Below are 9118 nucleotides of genomic sequence, written 5' to 3'. Positions count from 1 at the left end.
AGCCCTTAGGACTGGGTGTCAAAACATTGACAGAGCCAATACCACCACATCTGGATTTGTTTTAAAATCACTTTCATCTGGGTCGGAGGAAATGGGTTGGACTAGATAAAATTAGATTGATCATGTCTTTATAATTATTGATGCTAAGCACATTAATGTTTGTTGTATTTTTTTCTTTGAATGTTTTGGACATGTTTTCATATTAGAAAGTTATGAAGAGCAAAACTTCATGGAAAGATCTTCTGACTGCTGGAAGCTTGTCCTTGAGAATATTAGTGGCCACAGCTGGAAAGACCTACAAGCAGGAAAGCCTAATTAGCATGTTGGGGTTAGGGCAGTGAGTCCTGCTCCAACTCACAAGGCTGAGGCAACGAGTTAAGTGAAGGCTGAAAGCATGTCACAAATACAAAGTGATGAGTGTTCAACAATTGTCCTCGGAAGGTGGTTCTCTTTATCTTTCTGAGTTCATACATGGGGCCATGTCAATGCTTTGGACTTGTTATTTATTGCCATGGCCCTGACACAAAGATAGATCCAACACCTGACTACTAGGCCCCTCAGTCTGATATCCAGTCCACCATCTCACTTCCATGGATGCTTCCATTTCAGGGAAATATTTATGGGAAGGCATCTGCTTGAAGGATTGAAAAAAAAATCTAGTACTTGAACCCAACTCATTTTCTCCCAATCCTAGTTTTAAACCAGCATGCTATATGTTGAAACCATGACACATTGGGGTTGTCTCCCTGAAGAGAGGAATTACAAACTACACAAAATAATGACAATTCATCACAGGAGGGTCGTGGCTGGTAACATAAATTCATCATTACTAGAAGAGTACTTTGAACATAATCATCACTAATGGAATAAACACCTATAGCGTAAACCACCTAGACTGCTGAAGTGATAACTATGATTAATATATGCACAACTATGCAAATCAATGGACCTCTTCTTGCTGATATTGTCTGTGGGTTTTTGGGCAGCAGTCTTAATTGAAAATTAGTATAATTAGTAGTAACAATCTCACTTATATTTGGGATGTGTCCCCTCTGCAGGATTTCTCAATCTCTACAAACTCATAAAGTAGCCTCATGTAGAGTGTGATTATCCTCATTGCACAGAGTAAAATGGGCTAACCCAACACCAGAAAATTAAGAATGTCAAGATAGGGTTGGAGATTTAGCTCAGTGGTAGAGCACTTGCCTGGCAAGCACAAGGCCCTGGGTTCGATCCTCAGCTCAAAAAAAAAAAAAAAAATAGAATGTCAACATAAATCCTTACTCTGCCAGCTCACTTTAGACTTGTCACCCTTATATAACATTTTTAAAAGAGCTATCTTATTTTCAATTGTGCGAGTTTGTGTAAGTGAGTGCTGGTGGCCATGGCAGATAGAAGAGAATGTCAGATCCCCTGGAACTGGAGTACATGTATGTCACCTGATGCAGGTACTGGGACCAACTCGAGACCTCTGGAAGAGCAACAAGTGCTCATAACTGCCGAGCCATCTCTCCAGCCTTCCAGTAATATTTGTAACCTGAAACTCCAGGATGTATTTAATACAAGCCTTTACACAATGAATCTGGGGGGAAAGGTGGTAAAAGACATATTTCAGCACAAAAGAAAACAACCAAAAATCAATCAACCAACCAAATCAAAACACACACACACACACACACACACACACACACACACACACACACACGTTCACATGTATACATATACATACATACACACATACATACATATACACACATTCACATACATACACATGCCACTAGAAAAGGAAGTATTGGTAAATTGTGCTTGGTCAAAATTTAATGTTTCTGCTCTTCAATGACATTGTTCAGAAAATGAAGAAAGATTTCACACACTTTAAAAAATACTTGTAAAAGACAATTGACATTTAATGTCCAAACATATATACATTGTGTGTCTCAATATTAAGGGGAAAAAAACCTTAAAGGTAAAAGATCTAAACAGAAACTTCATCAGAGAGGGTGTGACCATGGCAAACAAAATGTTCCAAGTCATTTGCCAGAAAGTAATGCACATTGTCAACCATAATGAGATACTACCACAAACTGATAAAATTAAATTAAAAGGGTTGATAATACCAATTTCTGGCAAAGATGCAGAGCAATTTGAAATATTTCTGTTTGAGGGGGGAAAAAAAGCAATAATGCCATTTTGGAAAACCAAGTCATTTCTCATACAAATACCTTGACTGTATGACTTAGAAATCTGTACAATTTACCTATAGGAGCTAGACCAGGTTTCCACAGTAAACCCTGGAGGGAAATCCCCCTTGTAACTCTAGCAGCTAGGAGGGAAAAACCAGTCATTTTATCATCTGTCATACCTCTCTGCTGTTAATTGCCATATCTTCAGGAGAAACTAAACGGGATGCTAACCTGCTTGGGTATCATGAGAGATAACTGATGAAGGGAAGAGGGGGTCCCATCACTCCTACTTACTCTGTCATCCTGTAGGAACGAAAGAGTAAGTCAGTCTGCAGTGCCCTGGCACAGAGTCCAAAGACCGAGATGCAGTCAAAGGCCTGTGGGGGATTCCACCTCGTCTCCTCCTCACCATGTTGTTTGAAGTCTATTCTCAGTGGTTCTTTCTTCACAATACACCATGTTCAGCTATCAAGAAAAAAAATTACAAGGCGTGCCAGAAGGCAAAAGAAACCATTTGAAGAAAAAGAGCAAGCCTCGCAATCAGATGTGGCAGGCATGTTGGAATTGCCAGGCTGGGGATTTAAAACAGCTAGGCATGACATGCCAAGGGTCTTAATGGATCAAGAAGGGAACACGCGGAAACAGATGAGTAGTGTAAACAGAGAGATGGAAATCCTAAAAATGAACCAGAAAGAAATGATAGTGATCAACAACACTGCACCAGAAATGAAGAATGACTTTGATGGGTTTATTAGTAACAGGACCTGACTAGGGAAACAAGTCCTGGATTTAAGGATATCGCAATAGAAATCTCCAGAACTTAAAAACAAAGACAATAAAAGATTTTTGAGGGAAAACATGACAGGGTATCCCAGGACAACTATAAAAGGTATAAATACATGTTATAGGGATACCAGAAGGAGGAGAAAGAAAGACGGGAAGAAATGCTTGAAATAATAATGATTCAGATTTTCCCTGAAATTAATATCAGACATTAATTAAAACATAACCCAAGTGTTGGGAGCATCCAGCAAAACAAATGCTAACAGCCACATTTTTCAAGTTACAGAAAAATCAATGAAAAAGAAAAAATTCCAAAATGAGACAAAGTACAAAAATATCCTGCCTACAGAGAAACAGAGATGAGCATTGTATCTGACTTATCCTCAGGAACCATGAAGGAAAAAAGAGGGCATAGTGAAATATTTAAAATGTGGAGAGAGATAAAAAGAAAAGCACACCTATAATTCTGTACCCTGTGAAATTGTTCTTCCAAAGCAAGGGGATGGGTTATAGAGATGACTCAGTGGTTAGGAACACAGACTGTTCTTCCAGAAGATCAAGGTTCAGTTCTCAGCACCCACATGGATGTTAAAAATCAGTATGACTCTGGTCCGAGAGGATCTGACACCAGAAGGTTTCTGCAGGAACTGCATATACATGGTACATAGATATATATGCAGAAAAAAACCACTCGTATACATAAAGTTAAAACAAATAAATATTTTTAATTGAGGGGAAAGTAGCTAGATACGATGGTGTACTTCTGTAATTCCAGCACTCAATAGTCTCTAGTAGAAAGATCCTAAGTTCATGGCCAACCTGGGCTACAATGCTAAACTCTCTCTCAAAACATATATGTGTTGAGATTTCAACACCTCTGTCTGAGACAGACACATTCAAGTATAAAAATTACTAAGAATATTCTCAATAGCATTCCAAGCAATTGGACTCAACACCTATAAAAAACTTTTTCCAACAAAAACAGAGGACACCATGGAGTCAGGTCTCTGCCTCCACCATGTGGGTTGCAGGGTTCAGATGGTCAGGGTTGGCATCAAGCACCTGTACCCAATGAGCCTAACACTCTTGCTGGCCTAACAGATTAAAAGAAACAAACATCATACAATGTGTGCTCTCAGGTCACAACGGAAATCAACTTGAACTAGAAACTGGAAAAAATCACCAAACATGAAGTGTACACAGATTTGTAAATAATATGGTTCAAATTAGAAATCTCAAAAGAGATTTAAAAACATTAACCTTCATGAAAGCATAACACAGCAAATCTTAACAACAAGAAAGTAAACAACTTGATTTTTGAAAATGGGCCAGAGACCTTAATGGGTGCTCACCAAAGTGCATATGTGAGTAACAGATAAATCTATGAAAAGATACTCCACATCACATCCCCTTAGGAAGAGGAATTTTTTTTTTAATGCCACTATACATACATTAACTTGACCAAATCTGCAATACCAACAATATCAATGCTGCTGAAGATTTGGAGTGATGGGAACCGTTCGCATTTCCCATGGCATTGAAAAGGCACTCCAGATATACTGCAGACAGTTTAGTGGGTTCTAATGAAAGCAAACACACTCTTACCATATATTTAACCAGTGTGTTCCCTGGTATTTACCCAAGAGTTGAAATGTTATATTCCCAAAGAACCAGTCTCCAGATAATTGGAGAAGTGTTATTCATAATTGCCCAAACCTGGAAGCATCCAAAATATCTTTCAGTTCAAATTTTTCTTTTCTTTTTTCTTTTTTAATTAATTAATTAATTAATTAATTATTCTATTATCAGCTTGATACAGTATAAATTCTTATCTTAATAGTAAAATGTTTCATTGAAGGTTGCTCAGTAATTGAGTAAAACCAAAACTTACTATAAGCCACAGTCATCCTAGGGTCCCCCAGGCCTCCATGGTTCTGTGGGTTGCAGTCTGTTTATGGGATACCATCTTACAAGGACTCCAATTTGCAGTAAGGCTCATTAAGAAAGGGAATGGCTCAGTTGCCTTTAGCCTACTGGCTATGGGTGGGTTAGGACTTCTGTTGGTCTTTTCTGTGTCGAACACACAGATTGCAAGCCCAGTGCCACTTAGAGATCTTTGGCAGCAGTTAACTCTGCAGCTCACACACATTGAGCCTGTATGATAATGAGTATTCAGAGATGGGTAATTCCTGAGGGGCACTCACCAACCTAATACAGAGTGCCTATGTAGCCTGGGCAGGTGTCTCCATGACGGATAAGGTGAACTGCTGATGTTCCACCCAAACTAAGCCAGAAGCTCATTTTTTAGTAAAAGAGGAACCTGTAGGGCCCTGGTCCCTGTTTTGGGTAACTATTACTTTGCTTGCTGCCCTTGACCTTGATATCCTCCCTGTGCTAATTCCCTGCCTGGTCTGTGTATTCTGCATATTGGGCGTTAACAGCTTAGATGCAAGAGTGTAAGACATCAGTAGCGTGAACTTCAGCCCTTCGGGGTTCTCCTGTTGTGCTAGAAGCCTGTGTTTAAGACCTCCTTCCTCTTTCAATAAATAGCATCCAGCATTTAAAAAAAAAAAGGCATCTTTCAGTAGATTGATAGACAAATTAATCATGGACTATCCAGATAAGGGAATATTATCCCATAATACAAAGAAGTGAACTACCCAGTCATAAAAAGATGGAGGAATATCCCCTCCAGAGTCTTAAATGCCATTACTAAATGAAAAAAGCCCATCTAAAAGGCTATAAATTACTGCAACTCTGTGACATTTTTGACGTGCAGAAGTATGGACACGATGAAAGATCTGGAGCTGGGGAGTCAAAGAGTTAAACAGGCAGAACACAGAGGATTTAGGAGACAATGAAAACACTACGATGCTACAATGATGGCTGTGTGTGATATAACTCATAGATCATACAGTCAGGAAGGCGACCCCCATTGTCAATCATGAACTTTGAATGATTATAAGGTGCCACTGCAGGTCTAGCTATATGTAACACTCTGATGGAGAACGTTGATTGTGGTGGAGCCTATGAATGTGTGTTGGCAGGTATGGATGGAGACTACGTATTTTCTTCTATGAGTTTTAGGAGCCTAAAACTATACACATCTAGCTGTTTTGTGGGGACACACATTTTAGAAGAACAATGGACTCTGGCTTTACAACTTTGTCACCCACATTTTCCATTTACTCTTCATCCTTTGCTTTTTCACACTGGGCCTTCTTTGAATCATCCCTGGGGAAAGTCAAAAAGGACTAGAAACAAGCTGTGATTGCAACAAAAAGTGAGATTTAAAGGACACCTGTCATGTAAAGGGCATTGTCTAATAAAACACGTTGCTTTTAAAAATTCATCTTGTAAAACCAATTGGTCATAATATGGAGGTGGGTTGCTCTTTGTGAATATGTGAGTGTGTTGCTAGGGATTGAACCCAGGTCCCTGCACCCAGTAGGCAAGCACTCTACAATGGCTACATCCCTAACCGACAGCGAAAGATCTTAATTCAGTGTGACTCTGAGAGGAGGGCTGCAACAAGCTGGCCTTCTCAGATAGGTTAGCTGCAAGATTTCTGTCATGCTGGTAATGGGAGCCCTATGGCTGCCTCTCACCTTCTAAATGAACAAACTCCTGGAGGCTTAGTAACAACCAGCCTCCTGCATTTTGTAAGGAACTAAAGGAAAAAAATATCACTGTACTTTTACAAATGGCTATGAAGATGGGGAGCCGATTATGTGGCAAGTATTACTATGTGGCTTTCAATGTGTGGTCTTTGCTCACTGGGTCTTGGCAAAGTGAGCGTCAATCCTGTTTTCCAGATGGGAAAACTAAAGTTCAATAATGCTCCCAAATACTCAATAATGGAATATACTTCAAACCAAGACTAATGTGATGTCACAGTTTCTTTCTTTTAGTTTTTGAGATTATAATAAAATTACATCATTTCTCCTTACCTTTCCTCCCTCCAAACCTTCCCATAAACCCCTCCTTGCTTTTTTTCAAATTCATGACCTCTTTTTTTCATTAATTGCTGTTTTACACACACACACACACACACACACACACACACACACACACACACACAGGCATGCACATGCAGGGATGTGCAAGCACACATGCACTCATATATACACACTTTTTTCTTTTAAAGATTTGTTTATTTTGTATACAGCATGTATGACTACAGATCAGAAGAGGGCGCCAGATCTCATTACAGATGGCTGTGAGCCACCGTGTGGTTGCTGGGAATTGAACTCAGGACCTCTGGAAGTGCCACCAGTGCTCTTAAACTCTGAGCCATCTCTCCAGCCCCAAAGATTTTATCTGTTTTTTTGTTTGTTTGTTTGTTTGTTTTTTTGAGCTGGGGATCGAACCCAGGGCCTTGTGCTTGCCAGGCAAGCGCTCTACCACTGAGCTAAATCCCCAGCCTCACACTTCTAAATGAAAGACAACCTGTATAATGTTACTTGAATGTATGTTTTCAGGGCTGAACATTTGGTACCGGATACCCAGTTGGTGTTCTTCTCTGTGGGGACCATTTCCCTCACTCCCAGCATTCCTTTGTTGCCTGTAGTTCTTTGTAGTGATTGAGGCCTTTCCCCCACCCCTCATCTGTATGAGCATGTCTGTTGTCCTTATTCAGCTCAGGTTTAGGCAGTCATATGGAGGCTTTATGAGTGTAGCTCTTGATGTTCCTATGAGACACAATCTCATAGCAAACTCCTTCTTACAATCTTTCCACCTCCTGTTCTGCAAATGCTCCCTGAGCCTTAGATGTGGGAATGTCTTGTAGATGGACTGGTTGGAGCTAGGCTCCGCAGCTCTGCATTTTGGTTGATTGTGGTTTTCTGTAACGGTCTCTGTATGTTGCAAGGGGAAATTTCTTTGAGGCGAGGTGAGAACTATACTTAACCCATGGGGATAAGAAGAAATATTTAGATGTAGTTAGAGATAATGCTGGTTCAGTAATGCATGGCTGTAGGTTCTCTTCTAAGATCCCTGACTTCACTAGCCCTGGGTAGCTGGCTAGGTTTCTTGTGCCAGGTATGAGTTTCCTCTTGTTGAGTGGATCTTAAGTCCAATTAGAGAGCTGTTGGTTAACACCAAAGTATGGGTGCCACTACTACACCCTTAGGGTTATTGGGCTGTGTGAGCCATTGCTGTGGTTCGTAAGTGTCATAGCTGGGTATTATTGGTTGCTTCCCTCTTTGGAAGTTTGCATGGCATCTTCAGGTGCCATAAAAGCTAGTCCTCAGTGAGGAGGCATTCAGGTCAGTACCAGCTCAGGGCCCTGTGGGCCCTGTGTCTGAAGTGTATGGTGTCTTCAACAATAGGGACTTCCCTTCTACCTTTAGAGGACTGGCGTGGCAACCGAGGGCAATATCAATAGCTTGTAATGTTTCAGGAGTGTCTTGGGCAACCCGACCAACAACTCAAAAGAGAGCTTCCCATGCCCATTGTTGGGGTTTTTGTTAAATGGTCTTTGGCTCTTGGAACATTGTTAGCCCAGGCTGGAAATTTTCATTTAAATTCTACATGTATACTTATATACCAACTTATGTGTGTTACAGGTATTTTTAGGTAGATAGTTAATAGCATGTCTTCCTTATGGCTTTCGCAGACATCCTTCTTGTTATTTTACCATCCTTCCTACTTATTTGTTTATGAGAGAGGACTTCATGTATCCTTGATTGGTCTCAAACTCATTATATAGACAAGAATGACCTTGGACTTTTGATTCTCTTGCCTGTACCTCCCAAGTGCTTGGATTATAGGTTTGCACCACCACACCTCGTTTATGTGGTCCTGAAGACTGACCTTAATGGCTTCTGCATGCATGGGTATGGGTAAGCACTCTACTAACTGAGCTACATCCTCAGCTCCCATGTCACAACCTTGGCTTTGAGTCACTGGGGGACTTTTACAAGTCTCTCTTGATCCTGAAGTGATGCACCCCTGCTGCTGGCACAGAATGCAGAACCCTAGCTGGACACTGGACTGGAGGAGAAGCAAAAGATGCTGATGTGCTCAGAGATCCCAGAGAGGAGGAGGAGGAGGAGGAGGAGGAGGAGGAGGAGGAGGAGGAGGAGGAAGTGACTTGCCTAACAGTACTGAGTGTTGAGAGCAGCTGGAGAAGCATGTAAAGGCTTCAGATG

At 40.7% G+C, this 9118-nt stretch overlaps 1 non-coding gene across 1 annotated transcript; it reads right to left on the bottom strand.

Annotated features, from left to right (window-relative positions):
- Positions 1-7318: 7318 nt before the first annotated feature.
- Positions 7319-7388, bottom strand: Trnaa-ggc. Its single transcript has one exon. It is a non-coding gene; the product is annotated as a tRNA-Ala (tRNA).
- Positions 7389-9118: the final 1730 nt, after the last annotated feature.

The sequence above is a fragment of the Onychomys torridus genome, chromosome 15, assembly GCF_903995425.1.
Source record: "Onychomys torridus chromosome 15, mOncTor1.1, whole genome shotgun sequence".
Classification (NCBI taxonomy): Eukaryota; Metazoa; Chordata; class Mammalia; order Rodentia; family Cricetidae; genus Onychomys; species Onychomys torridus.
The sequence above is the reverse complement of the archived record's forward strand: the minus strand, read 5'-3'. Positions and strand labels throughout refer to the sequence as shown.